The following is a 15,483-nucleotide window of genomic DNA, read 5'->3' as shown; positions in this document are numbered from 1 at the left end:
ATGATTGATACACCATTATTAACATGCAGAATGAGATGCTGCAGCAAGTCATTTGGTTCAATTCCACTCATTGCTTATATTCATTGAGGAAAGATGAAGATCCATAGAGCACAGTCTGTCCATAAATAATCCTACTTACATGAAACTAGAAAGCCTTGATTAATGTAAAGCAAGCCACGTAACTCCAGAGTGAGCTATCAGCAGAGAAACTTCTATGCTTGTGTTCTTGCACTGGAATGTTTGCAAACAGAATGAAAATCATCCCTGAAACCCCACCTCATCCAAAGAAGGTGTCATAATTCTCCACCTCCCTGGAGCATTTTTTACAACTGTCCAGTCAGACAGGATGTTGCAATAAGGCCAATAAATAAAATCTAACATAACAACAAATGGCTGAACCTAATCAGAAAGTATTGGTAGCTCTTCAACCAATTTAAGCAATTTTGTTTGATTAGCCAATATATCACTTTCTCCCCACTGACAAACATGGCCTGCGCATGCTACTAATCTGCACTGGGCAAAACACCTCCCTCTCCTTGCAGCAGTGAAGTGAGCTGGAGACAATATTAGCAGCATCAGCAATAATTCAGAGGGGCCAGCCTGCCAGAGGTGAAAGTGGCTGTGCATCCAATCTTCTCGTGGCTCCTAATTCTCCCTGTCACACTATGCCCCATTCTCACTGAGCACCAACCACAGTTGATGCAGGATCAGAGGCAAATGACCTGAACTTGCATACTGGATTTTTTATTTTCCAGCCCTTCTGCACCTCATTTCAGTGCTGCTTGTGTACTTCTTTTACTGCTCTTGGAGCTACATTGTCCCTGCATGATGCTACAGCATCTAAGAATGATCTGTTTGCTCAGCCTCAGGCCCTTAGCTTTGGGAAACAGTCAGCTCCGTTTGATGTACTAGCTAAACATTGTACTTCTGAAGTCTACATTAAAAAAATTTATGGAAATCCCATTACACTGGGTAGCTCAGAGTACTGAAATGTATTCAGTGCCAAGTGCTTATACACAGAAGAACAAGCAGATATTGGCCTAATTCTTGGCATGCTGAAAGCTGAGATACTCGCATACATTCTGAGTGTATGACACTGTGGATTTAGCTAGCGAGGAAAAGCTCAGGAATGAGCTCATGAATTTAGGTCTTTTGCCCAGTCTCAGTCAGAGTCAGATGCTATATTTCATTCTGCACAAACCAGTCCTTATTTGTTCACCCAGAAATTTGAGGGGAAAGTTTACTACACTGAATATTTCAGTCTATTTGACTAATGCAGTTTCACAGATCTCAGATGAATGGGACTCCTCTGTATTGGCTGTCTCCTACCAGAATATCCTCTCTGTACTTAATTTGTGGCCTGGACTGCCCAGAATGCTCACTATTCTCACTATTTTTTTCCTTCAAAATTGTATGTTTTAATGAAAGATACAACACAATAAAGGAGATTTCCAGTAAACTGTGTATCTCATTTTCAATCTCTTCTGTATCCCAGACAAACAGGAACACCTCAATTTGCTTCTGACTCCAAAATTGGCCAGAACACACACAAACATAAAAAATGTGAGAAAATAGTTGGAAAATGTTACATAATCACAACTGGGAGAAGCTCAGAATTATCTTGGGTAAGAGCACATCTTTATGAAGCAGAGAGAGAGATCTTGCATTGCTCTTGGGTATGCAAGGAATATAATTGCTACCAGCCCAGTGCTGGAGGGCCTCAGGAGAAAACACAGGAAAACAGAGGAATGCGAGAGAGCTCTGGCATCGGCCATCTTCTTCATATCTTGTGCCCAAAACTTTAAATATTATGTTGCATCACAGGTAGGTCATTTATTCAAGGCAGCTATGCAGTCTGTAGTTCATAAGGTAAGGCAGTCAGGTTAAAGACTATGGCAGAGCTAAGTATGCATCCAGACCGCTAGTTCATGTTAAAACTGCAAGATCTAAATTTTTGCTAGAATTTTACCTTTTATTAATGGAGTACAACACATCTCATTTTTCCTCATGGAAGTTAGGAAGCAAGAAAAGGCATTCTCACCTCAGCTGTTCATAATCCTTCTTTAGGAGAGGAAAGATTAGAAAGGGAGAACTAGAAAACAGCAGATCCTTTTACTCTAAGACGTGGAATCAAACTACTGCATCCACAGCTGAGGAACTACTGATGGAGGGGTGCAATCTTACCCTCTTTTGTGTGGATCCCTCAGCCAAGTACCTTACTGTTATGCCAGGATGCTTAGCTATAGCTCGCTGTGCTCTTTACAGCTTTCTGCATTTCCATTGCCTAGAGACAGAACATTCCCTGTTGCCCCCAGAGAACAGAGCCTGTAATTATTCTCTGTGTATGAGTGGGACAAGGGAGAGCTCCCTTGTCTACTGCACATTAACAGAAGACTCAGGCTGGTGCTGGCCCTACACTTGCAGGCTGCCTTATATGCATAAATAGCCAAGCCCTCAGAAGAAGCATATTATTGCTGAGTCTGGAAAGCAGCTAATTTTAGTCAGAAGCAGAGTTTTTCAAACAGAAATTCTTTGTCAGCACAACCTTTTGTTCCTGAAAGATAACATCTCTTTCACCTGAGAAACAGAGGTACATAGTTCTGTTTTTCTGGTGACACTAATGAGTTACAGCTCTGGGAATAGTTCTCTCTGAGATCCCTTTAGCTGGCTTTCTCTAAGCTGTCAGCTGCTGGCTGCACCATAACTCCCTACCACTGAGTAAAATCCTCTGCAGCAGCATGTTCTCTTTCCACTATGCTCTGTGCGTTTGCTTCCCCTTCCCTCTGATTCTAACTTTGTTCTCTAAACTTAGAGCCACCAAGGATGAGACCATGAGGTGTTAAAGAGATCCTGAGAGGTACCTCCAGGACTGTGGCACCTGGGGAGGCTTCAGAAGTCTATGACCAACCAATAGCCCCTATAGTGGAAGAAGGCTCATAGGAGATGGGCAGGGCTGAAATGCCTGCCCATGAAGCCTGGGGAATGATGTAGGGTGTGACTGACCACAGCTGTTGCAAAGGAAGCTGAAGGTTTCTCAACACAAAAGGGGACAGAAGTGGGGGGTTTGTTTTAGATAAGCAGCTATATTACTTGAGTGGATCAACCGACTACATCCCATTGAGTGGATGAACTGGTGGTGTAAATGGAGTTCATCAAAAGAGCATGAATGTCTCCCTGAGTTAGGCAGACTAGTATGGGGGAGTGTACACACAGATTAGCCAATAGGTTATGAATAACTAACAAAATAATTTTGAAAAGACCAATGGGCTCAAACTGGTTTCAACCCAAATGTTCCTTCCCAGTGATTAGGGACACCCATCATGTCATGATGGTGAGCATAGTACAGAGATCGGGGTTGAGAGTCACATTTATATTGTAATTTAATTGTATACTGCAATTGCTGTATTTTGCTAACTGCAATTTACACTTGTGTTGTGATTTCAATATATTCCTCTATTACTCTGCTACATCAAAAATTAAGTGCAACATCAAATATCTTCAAATAAATAAAAGCTGATATTAAACATTACACCCTCCACATGTTGAATTTCTAAAAGAACAGAACTTGGTCAGAGAGTATTAGACTCTCACAAGGTCCCACAAGCAACTCCTGCAGCTGAAGGCCAGAGGAGAGTCCAGGGAGAGTGAACCACCCCTGGGGCTGTGGCACTGAGGGTAGCATCAAGGATCCGGCAAGCCAGCCCCAAGGCGGAGATGCCCAGGGCAGTGATGGGGGTCCCATATGCCATCCCTGGGGCTGTTGGGGTTCTGACAAGCCAGTCCCTGGGCTGTGGTGATAGGGGTGGTATCAGGGGTTCAGGGACCCACCCCGAGGGCTAAGGCAGCCAGGATGGTGTTGCAATCTGGCAAGCCACCCCCGGGGATGAGGCACTTGACACAGCATCAAGGGTTCATGAAGAGTTTATTCTCTTCCTCCCACATAACCCTCACCTGCCATCACCTCTCTGAATATAGTTACCTTCACCCTCTCTTCTCAAGCCTTTACTCACACCTTGCTCTTTTACAGCCCTATTAAGATGTAGATCTGCTTTGAAATGTTACTCCACAGGACTAACAGGGCCAAAATACAATCCAAATTGAGTGCATCACTAAAGTCATTGGATCTGGCTCCACAGACACAGTGAATAGATTCAGTGCAAATAAAAGTCATATATTCACCAGAGTTCTCATGCTTTAAATATACAGGCTCTAAGCCTTCTGTGTTCATCCAGTGACTCTCTCACACTAAGACTAGCTTCTAATCCCATCTATCTTCCAGCCTCTTTAATGATGTTACCACAACCAGTGCAGACAATTAAAGCCATCTATACATAAACATCCATCCAGTCTCCGTATCTAGTATTTACCTCTTCCCCAGCCTCCTCCTCTCTCTGGTCTTAATCTCTGAGTCATCTTCCATCAGTGAAGGCTGCTATTTTATGGGTATTGCCTGACAAATTGCCTTCCAAGCTGTTGAGCAAAGCTATACGAAAGTAGCAAATGAACAAAGTTTTCATGGACTTCCATGCGAGCATTTGGTTCTTTCTTCTTCTGAACAATGTCATAACTCAAACATTTCATTTTTGCAATGCTAAGGGGTTTGTGGGCCATTCTGAACACGACATCATGTTCTCATGAGAGGTGTGTCCTTCAGATTGCAAAGGTGAAGACATAGTGTTTTCCAAGATACACAGAACTAACCAGATCAGGTGGAAACAGGAACTGCACAAGCCTCTCAGGGCAGAGAGAGACAAGTGGCTTGTAGGTTCAGTGATGTGCAGCTAAGTAAAAGGACTTTATGGAGGCAGTAAGGACATGATTCACTAAGTGAATTTTCCTTGGGGAAAAAAAAAGAAAATAAAAAGAAAAAAGGTCAATACAGATTGATAAAGAGATATAAAGAGCACTAGAGGCATTCAAACATTAAACATCAGGCACTGAAGACTGGCAAGATTAAAGTTAGCAACTGTGAACAAATGGGAAGAAAAGCAAAGGGGTAAGATGAATAAAAGATAATGCAAGATGTTCAGACAAATAATAATAAAAAATTCAAGTCCAGAAGACACATGGGTGCTATGAGTAAAGCAGCCTGAAGATACAGCAGCTAGGCTAATTTATCGACATAGCAAAATGACATTTTCTAAACAAGCTAAATTAATTATTTGCTTCAGCGCTTCCAAAGGAGAGAAGCAGCTGACAGAAAATGGCATGTCATATAATTCTCAATTGACAAGGAAGGAACTAGCAGAGATGCAAGGGTTGGGGCCTATACAGCCCTTCTGTGCTACTTGGCTGCCTAGGGCAAACCCACAGTTGATGAATAGAGACAACATACCAGTGACATGCCAGAAGCACTTCATGAAGGGTTGTGTCTGATCATTTCCATGAAACTCAGGATAGTCTCTAGATCTAATTCTCCTTTACCATACCTTTTGCATCTTCATTTCTGCCCACGCAAAGTGGTTATGAAATTCCTCTAAATCAGAATTATGCATTTTTCTTGGTGGCAGCACAACGTTCTTTGTTCACAGGTGTAAATGCCTAGACAAGGTGCAAAGAAAAAAATGAGGCATGAGGTCAAGCTGCTGATAGTACTGAAAACAGGTCAGAAACCTCTTTCAAAATCATGTGATATTAACAGTGGGGGATGTGGCCTTCCACACAGGAGCTCTATGAGCTTTGCCTGCCACACTGCCTTGCTGCAGGGTGAAGTGGCTGCTGATACTGACTAATCTCAGTATAAAATGGATTTGCAGAAAAAATGCTAGCTCACAGTCAGTTCTTCCACTCAGCATCAATGTCAGCTCCAATTTTTCCTTTTGCAACTCAGTTCCTTTACAAAAGAGCTCCACTTAGTGACTGAGGGTACCCATGCATGTATCCTGTCCAATACATTATAATAACTCTTAGTTGCATAAATGCCTGGAGAGTCAGTGACTGCTTCCAAGGTCCTCGCTCCATCCTCCAGCTTCCGACTAAGTCAACAGCAAGACTCGCATTGCAGGAAATTGCACCTGCCAGGATATAAACTCATGAGAGCTAAGACTAGGGTAAATAAACTAATTCTGATTAATAGAGAAGGCCATATCAACTCTCCAAAAAGCAGCATGTAAAATTCTTCGGTATGCTTTTCCAGATGCCCAGCTCTACACTAACATTCAAAGCTTCAGACACAAATCAGTAAAACAAGATCTGCATATACTTTTGGCATTACTGTTGCTATGCTTTCCACAAGCATACAAAATCTTTTGGATAGTATGATACATGGAGAACATGTGATCTCAAGGTGTTATTTAGACAAACCTTACCAAGATATGCTTAACTGAACAGACAGTGAAAACTTGAAGTGGTAACTTATACTTGCAGTGAAGCTCTTGAAAGTTGTAATAATCCAGAAATTGTCTGTTCTTCCTGCACAAGTCTGATCAATTCATTTCTCAGTTACACAACTTCTCCCTAAAACAAATAAAACCACACTGGATAGTATTAGAACACCACACTGCATAGTATTATTATGTTATACAATGCAAGCAGTTACATATGGATGAACAAAAGGGAGAATGAAATAATGAACAAACTACTAAATTCTGTAAAAGTATTTAAGCAAAAGTGTTTGAAATGAGGCTGTTTGAACTCCCTCTTTTCAGATGCCAGTGACTTGGAAGATTATGGCAATTGCTTATGATAGACACCCAATCAATAAAGAAGAGAAAGAGTGACAATGCAATTTAATTTAATATAAATAGACTAGGAAAATAAATATCTCTCTAACAGATTAATCCTTTCCCATTGTGTTCCATTCAGCATGTGTGCAAGTCTCTGATGAGATACAAAAAGTGCAAAACTAAGCTAAAATCAGAAGCATGTCTAGAATCACATGAGAAATGCAATAAACACTCAAGTGGATATGCAAGACAAAGAAATAGTTTTCCTCACATTTTATATAGCATATAAAATATATGCTATATAAAATAGTTTTCCTCACATTTTATATAGCATATAAAATATATGCTATATAAAATAATATATTATTTTATAGCACTGCAGGCTTCACACAGTCCTGAATCTGTGATATCCTGGAATGATGCATTTTGAGGCATCTGTATCAAATGGTTAAGAGAAAATGATGTTGTAGCAATTCCAAGTGACTGGAAACATTGTAAATCAAAGCACTAGGGTTAGATGTAAATAATTACGCACTCTGGCTTAGTTCAAAGCCTGTCATCTTCATTGGAAGGACTCCTGATGACTTGATTGGGCTGTGAATCGCTTATTCTTTGAGTACACATACAATTTCAAAATTCCAGCATATCAAACACAAGTAACATTTTCTGGGCACAATCTCTCTATTAATTATGCTAACATTCTGGTCAGGAAAATCTGCAGAAAAATCTGCAGCCATCCTTTTGGGGATAGGAAAAAGGAAACAAAGTATGCCTTCAATAGCTACAGGTTCCAAAATCCCCAAACCAGAAGTAACAAAAGATATGTATGTCCATGTTACATTTCAGATTTGTATTATATCAGAGGAATGTAAAGTTGACTGCAACATGTATCAAGAAGTTATCAGCTGTAACCAGAAAAAGATTACTCTAAGGCAGGCTAAGGAAGTAGAGAGGCCAAATTTCAACTGCAATATGAACAATGTAAATTATTCCAATATAAAAGGATGGTTCAGGGATGAAGCAAGTGTAAGAAACAGTGGGGCATAATGCAGCAACACTGAAACTTTCACGATTTTAGAAGGTTTCTGGAAATGAGAAATTCAATCCTTACTCCAGAGAGAAGCTGAGCCATCCTGGTGTCCAGCACATCCAGGTAACCTGAAAGATCGTTAGCATTTCTCATGCCTCTTCACTACTGCAGAAGATGTAAAAAACAGAGTCCAGGCAAGTGAAGTGACTCTTGTTCCTGCAGAATCAGGAGACACTCTGAAGGGATGTTTGTGCACAGAAACAGCTCTCAGCACAACATCAGCAGGACTCCAGACCAGTCGATAATTTCAGGATGGCAGTATATGAGGGCACGTGGTGCTGGAGAGGAGAGCTGATCAATGCTTCATTACACCCTGGCACTCAATACTGGATGCTGCAGGTTGCTCGTAGCAGCAGGCATTAGAGTTTGGTGCTTTCCGTCACAACACAAAACTCTTGGTAAAAAGCCAAAAGGAAATAGGATCCACTGGTACTCATATATCAGTGCTTCTTGTTCCTGTTCTCTTCTGCCCTGTTGCTGTTTCAAGTCTGCTAACTATTGCTTTTGGGCAAACCAACTCCCTGAAAACACGTAGCGAGACAAATAAATTCTGGTCCAAGTTGTCCCCTCAAGCTCCATATTTAGAACAAGGCAATGGAAGGAAATGCCATGACTTTCTTCCAATCAGATTGAGATATGAACCCTAGGAAAAAATAAACCTGACCATCTTGATACCTTACCTTCTTTGTGCTGAAAACACAGCAATTACCCATGACCAAGTTATGGGTTCATTCTTAAACTCAGAATTTCATCTCTCTTCTCCAAAGTCCTCCAAGACACATGGCTGAGCAGCAGACTGAGAAGAGTTCCTGACAATGCAAACTGGAAATGGACACAGGAAAAAACAGTCAAAGCAGCTCTATGGAGATCCGCATACATCTCTGAGACTACAACCATCCCAGGAAAACCCTACTTTACCCACAAGCAGAGAGAATGCCAGCTCCCAGATCAGACGATGTACTGATAATTAATTCGTTTCTTGAACCTCTCTCTCAGATTTTCCCCGGTAGAAACTTCTTGGGCCATATGTTAAATGCTCCCATGCTTCTTTTTGGTAAGTGCCTGGTTCTGATCTGAAATCTGGATCAAATAGAATACAATTCCATTTTGCCTACTTGCCAGCCTTACACCACAGGTAACAAAGATAATGCAGAAAATGCAAACCAGCTGCCTCTCCCAGAGCCGTGTTAGCTCTGCCATGTGGACTTACATTAGCAAGGCAAAGAATCATGTGTGTTGAGGGAGGTGCAATTCCCACAAACTGGAGCTTGTTTCCTGCAGATAGTGCTGGATTCTTTTCACATACAGTCACTTCTCTGGCCATCATTGCACTTAGAGGACATTTCCTTCATTCCTTCAATTGTCACTGATGGAAATCTAGCAGCAAAGTCTCCTCATTCATCTCAATTATAAACACCAGATTTTGACTGAGCAATTTACATCTGCTTACCACTTTGCCTGCCTTGGTCCTTAGAGATGCTAAAGTTTAATTTCTACTAACATGCAAATGTCATCACCTCGCCTAAATACACGCTTCCATGTGTGTTTTGATTCGTTTGTCAGTGGCCAGACTGCAAAGAGATCTCACTGCTATTTTTGGCCCCATCACTTATACAGCCACTTGTCAGCTTCCCGAGCGTTCCACGCTGCAACACTTGTGTGCTTATTAGCACCCACATAATCCAGAAGGAAATGGGCACCCACTCGAAATGGCAGCTCCCAGTCAGATTGGTAAGAGAGCAAAATGAGAAATATTTAGCTAGGGACTAGATAGTTCACCAAGGGCACCATCACACAAGCACTAGTTTGTAGAACACTACCCAACCATGCAGAGCAGTCAAACCAGGGTTCAAAGAGAGGCCTTGCACAGAGAAAGGCCACCTTGTCCAGCACCCTGACTTCTCACTTCGTACAAGGTCGGTTTCCCTGAGCAGGTGCTGAAACACAGCTGTAGTGTCAAACTACTCTGTTTTCATTATTCCTGTCTTCCCATTCCTTCCTGCCTGTCAGATCTACTTCACTGCCATTAAAGAGAGGAAATGTGTGTATATCACAACACTACCTAAATTCGTGCTGTAAACATAACCCAGGGCTTGCAACGGCAAACGGTCTGGACCATGGCAGGGAAGAACATATGATTCCTAATTCCTAGGCACTGAATTACTCCTTCCAGCTCTCAGCCTAGATTTTCCTACCTGAAAGGGAAGATACTCTGCCATACACCCGAGGGAGCCTGCAAGATTCAATGTCCAACAAGATAAAAGGTAGATCCCACCACAGTGCTCTTTCATATGCGTACAGCGCACATGTGCCAACAGATTGCCTTTTGCAGCTGCCTTATAGACAGCCAACTTCATGCCAACAGCAGCAAGTTGCAAGCTAACAAAATTAAGACACAGCATTATATTCCATCCCACTGCAGCTTGGCCATAGCCACGGGTTCTGAACAGAGTTTCTTAGGCTAAAGTGCCCAAATTTCTAATGATAGAAGGAAAACAACTCTGCAAACTAAAACAGAGGCTGACAAACTTTCTGTGGGCCCCAAGGTGTTCCAGGCAATCAGTTCATTAATTTGCATTAATTTAACACTGTCAGGTAACAGTGACTCTTTTGTGCTCTAAGGATCCCTGCTGATTTGGCTACAGGACGGAGAGAAAAGGATATCTTATATGGACAAGTTCAGCTACACAGATATTTAGGAGAGGCTTCTCTCCATGGGATATAGGCAGTTGTTCAGTGGAACAAACATGGAGTAAAGAGAACATTTTGTTCTAACTGTCAGGGAGGAGGCACCAGCTCAAAACCTCAGGTTTCTTTCTGGTACAGTTAGCGCTCTGATTCACAAGCACTGTCAGGCTCATCCTCAGTGGCTGAAGAGGTCGGGTACAAACTAGCATGAGATGTTACAACTGCAGCTGCTGCAGCCAGCTCTAACACAGAGTGCAAACTGGAGCCCTCGGCCACTGCAGCTCCTCCTGTACCTTGTTCACAGGCTGAAACCAGTGTTGGGTTTACGTTACAATACAGAGCTGTGAACTGTGAGGACTCAGGAACTGAACCACTGCCTGGTCTGCTAGAGGTGATTCAGTCTCTGCAGAAGAGCAAGAGGTGGCTGTATGTATCATCTCATACCACCCTGCACACCCGGACTCCTCAGCAGTCTAAATTCCTGCTGCAAGTCAAAAGGATACTAAGACCTTGACCGCTCAGACATCTTTGAAAATAAGACAGCGTCCCAAAAATGCACCGGCATTTTTAAAAATGGATTTGATATCCGTGCAAAACCCCTTGTGCTATCTGCAACCAGACTCTGGCATTCAGAAGTGATTTTCTGTCCTTTGTGTCTGTTTGGCTGGATGCCCAACAGATTTACTCTCAGTCTGAGACGTTACCTCTATAAAAACTATTCATATGCTCCTGTTAAATTCTATGCAGGTTTTACACCTGCATCTACTAGGCCAATGCTTTTTGCCTTCTTCTTACTTGGCTTTTCTATAGAGACCACACATAACATATTGTTCATTCAGATGACAGACTCAGTAACAAGTTGCTTAGCTAGGGAAAGAAAAAAAAAGTTCCCTTCTTGACCTCTGTTTCTTCTTGCTTTTTCTTGGTTACTACCAGTACTTTATGTCTGAAACAAGCTAATTTCAGCAGCTTTCCTGAGATGCTGCAGAACAAAGTTTTTGAAGATGACTGAGGCTCCTGCAATCACAGAGAGCAGGTGGCATTGCAGCAGGTATCTGCTTACTTAACTGATGATTTCTTTAAAGCTGCCAAAATACAAATTTACATGTGGAGCACCAAAATCTTTGGAGAGATGCAGGCTCTAAAACAAGAAGGCAGCTCCCAGGGGCCTGTAGGTGACGGGACCCAGGGGCGGCACCCCAGGAGGAGCGAGGGCGGCACACGAGGTCCCGCTGCCGCCGAGCCCGGGCCGGCAGCACGGAGCGCGGCCGGCGGGCGACACCCGGCGGCCGGCGCGGCAAGGCCCTGCCAGCCCGGCCGCGGCGCTTCCGCCGCTAACGCTCAGGAAAAGCGCTGATGAGAGCGAGCTGTGTTGAGAGTGAACCACTTAGGCCTTCCCTCAAACGAATCTGCCCTAGACAAACCCAATCAAGTTGATGAAGCCAGGACACAGATACCCCGGCAAGCCCAGGAGAATTAGAGCATAACATGAGATCGGGCAGACCAGGAGCAGGGCAAGGGCCAAGGGAGGAATAAAAGATTTCAGGCAACTGTGGCCAGCTGCCCAAGCATGGTGGCCAGTGAAGAGGTGTGGAGCGCTGGCAAGGTGGGAGAGGGAGTGAGGCTGGGGAGCCAGGGAAAGGAGAAATCTTGCTTAGGACCACATGGAGCTCTAATCTGAAGGGGGAGATGTCATGTCACACTCACCCCACGGGACAGCGCTAACAAGTTGTCAGACCCTGGGGGCAGAAGGAACTTTGCAACACTGCAGTTGCACTTGCTGAGCTAAGGAGGGAGAGGTGCTGACACTAGCACAACACAGTGCACAGGAAGGAAGGGAAAGGAAGCTGGGACGCATGCTGTGTTTGAACTGGGTTAGCTCAAAGCCTGTAGCTATTTTAATAAAAAGCCACACTGAAAATTAAATTGCATCCCTACAATAAAATAAAAGATAAAACTGTTAAGTCTAACTCCAATTGCTGAACTTCAAAGCAGGGTGATTTCAATCTTGCTTTAAGCAAAAAGGTCATTGGGCTCAATCCAGCCACCTCCATAAAGCAAGCAGCAACTTAACCAATCTCAAATTGATAGATAAGGCTGTCTCTTAACAGATCGCTGTCCAGAGAACAACTGACTCCAGTCCTTGAACCCACAGTAAGTTAAATACTTAATGCTGCATTGGAGCCCACACAGAAGTTCAAATAATAAATTGAAAGGAGAGAGTTTATAGCCATTTTCTGTTTTTATCAGAGGTTCAGCCAAATTTCTTCGCTAACATTTTAAAGTGAGATTTTTGTCATCCCATCAGGGGTAGCATAGAAGTGCAAAATCAGGCTATTCCCTGGGCAGACGAATAGGAACAGCCAACTGAGTAGGACGTGTCTGGCTTCCCTTGGGTCAGCACACCGCATCTGCAAGGCAAGTGCCAGCCCTACCCCTGGGCTGGCTCATGTCCTGTGGGGATCTCCCAAAGGGGACCTCAGAGGACTAGGACAACACACTGGTGAGAAATATCCAATTATCAGGGATTCTGTATGGCAGGAAGAAGTTTTCCTTCTCCTTTATTTTATGTCTTGGACAGCACTGGCCTGTCAAGAAGTACTTTGATTTTGGGGTGATTGGATTTATGCCAAGTAAATCTCAGTAGTCACTCAACCAGCAAAGCATGTCAGACCCCCAGCTACATGTTTCCATAGCAAACATTTGGACTCAGGATGCAGTGATGCCAGAGAGGCAGGCTGGCTAGCAGTTCATCTGAGGTGTTTGCACCAGCAATTTACCCATAGGCCTATCTGTGACCCCACTCATCTAGGGTGCAACTTGAGCAGGTGGGTTTCAGACAGAACCAAGTCTTTTCTCTCAAGACATTCACTGTAACATTTATATAAAGATAGAAGTTTTTCCAGCCCTCTGCTACTCTGTCCCTCCACCTCTGGGACTTCCCCTGCATCAAAGCGCACTCTTAGTGTGCTGCATCTCTGTGTCACTGCAAGCTGATAGGACTGGACAGCTGAGTACATCTTGCTGCTACATCTCACAGTCCTTTGTGGGAGTCTGTCAGCAGCAGTACAATCAGATTTGGGGAATTATTATTGTGTACTGGCTTGCTTCCCTCCAAAACATCATTCCAATGGAGATGTGGGTATGATTATGATGGGGGACAGTTGGGGTTTCTCTCTAAAATGCCTTTCTGTGCAGGAATTCTTTCACCTTTTCAATTCAGCTGGACAAAGTACCTTCTGCAATTCTTGCACCTATCTTATCTGTTGGCTCAAAGACAAGCTTTGAGGACTTACATCCTTAATCATGAGAGACCCAATAGCTTTTCAGGAAAATTCATCTTCTTGTCTATTACTGCAGAAAGTCTTCACATAATTGAAGCAACACATCTGCTTGATGGATAGAGTGCCACAACCCTCAGGCTTTTCACATTGAAGATTGATGGCTCCTAGAAATAGGTAAGTGTCATTCACCTAACAACTGGGATCCCAGCTTCTTCAAGGGAATAGATGGACAAGGGAGTAAACGGACCTTTCCATGCATCTACAAATTGCTGAACCAACTCCTGGGCACAACAGACTCCGTTAGTACCAAAGACAGAAGGTCACTGCACAAAGACCATCTCAGAGAAGCAGTGGGTACTAGCAGCAGCCAGCCCCTGCTTGCAGAATTAAAATGACACCTCTTAGGGAGAATCCTTTTAATTTCCCCATGTCTGGGATCAGTTTTAATTCAGAAGAGAGGAGCAATGTTTATAAAAATCATCACAGCACTGAAAGTAACGGGGCTGCTCCCACATGCAGCATGTTTTCAGAATTAGAACTATCGTTCATGTCATATTTGGAGAGAGTACCTGAAAGGTGCGGGCTATTTTTCTTGGTGACTGTTTCTGTGTTGTTATCTGCATCTCAGTACTACTTTTGCATTCATCAGCAAGACCAGCTAAAAATCACCCGGAGCACCATTTGACCAAGTGCTTATCTGCACAACTGTACAACCCATACCATCAGTTAGGGAAAAACAATTTCCCCTGGCTACTAGAGACAGCCTAATTACCTAATCTGACAGGTTATTAATGGTTCAAGTCAACAAAAAGTATAATGGATGCTGATAAGCACAAGCTGCTTGGATGTTTGGCGCGCATACCCCAGCTAGAAATCACTGCTGTGAAAAGCTGCCGCTGGCCACTGGACTAAATTGTCTGATCTCTCAGGGTTTCATTTAACAGGTCTATCAACATGATAAAGAGACAAACTAGTAAGTTTAGTGCATTAATGAGGACTGCGAAAGAGTCTAACAACATGAAAGATATTTATGTTCCAGGTTAATGTAAAAATAAATCTCTGCTTCATTTCACTGTAATTGCTACACCTTGCCCTTTTATAGGGATAATTTGGGGACAAAAATCATGTTATTGTCTGTACTGGGAAGGAAAGCAGTGCACATAAGGGTTCACGAGGAAATGGGCAGCAAGAGCCAAGAAACAGTCATTTCTTAAAGCACTGTCAGCCCTCCTATAACTTGCTACAAGTGCTACACTATTTCATGGCTCTGTTCTAAAGATCCAGTTGCTACAGTTATGAGATTATATCAGAACATCAGGTTTTCATTTTAAAGAGAAAAAAGAAACATCTCTCTTGTGGTTACTGAGAACAGTGCACATATATGAATAATGAACAGCTCCAAGCTAGAAAGCAAATAAAAAGGAGTTCATGATTCCAGTTATTTATTGTAATCTCAGGGTTTTCCAGGCCAGTCTTGTAACTGTTTGGCACTTATGATCTGAAGTGTAAGTCTGGAGCTAGCAGCACTGAAGGCTGTTTAAGGATAAAGAGAAAGAAACATATTTGTCCCACAGGCTTCAGGTTCCAGTTAGCAGGTTGAAATGCGGACAGTCACTGGGATATCTCTACCACAAAGGCCAACCGGAAGCTTATACCTCCAACACCCAAGAGACGGGTTTTCCACAGATTCCTGTTTAGCTTTGTTTTGGTTCAGTGGCTTTTGTTCTTGTTTTTAGTGGAACATTTTTCAGTGTAT

Source organism: Rhea americana, unplaced genomic scaffold (genome assembly GCF_003343005.1).
Source record: "Rhea americana isolate MKP2758 unplaced genomic scaffold, rheAme1 scaffold_6, whole genome shotgun sequence".
Lineage (NCBI taxonomy): Eukaryota > Metazoa > Chordata > Aves > Rheiformes > Rheidae > Rhea > Rhea americana.
This window is presented reverse-complemented; position numbering follows the sequence as displayed.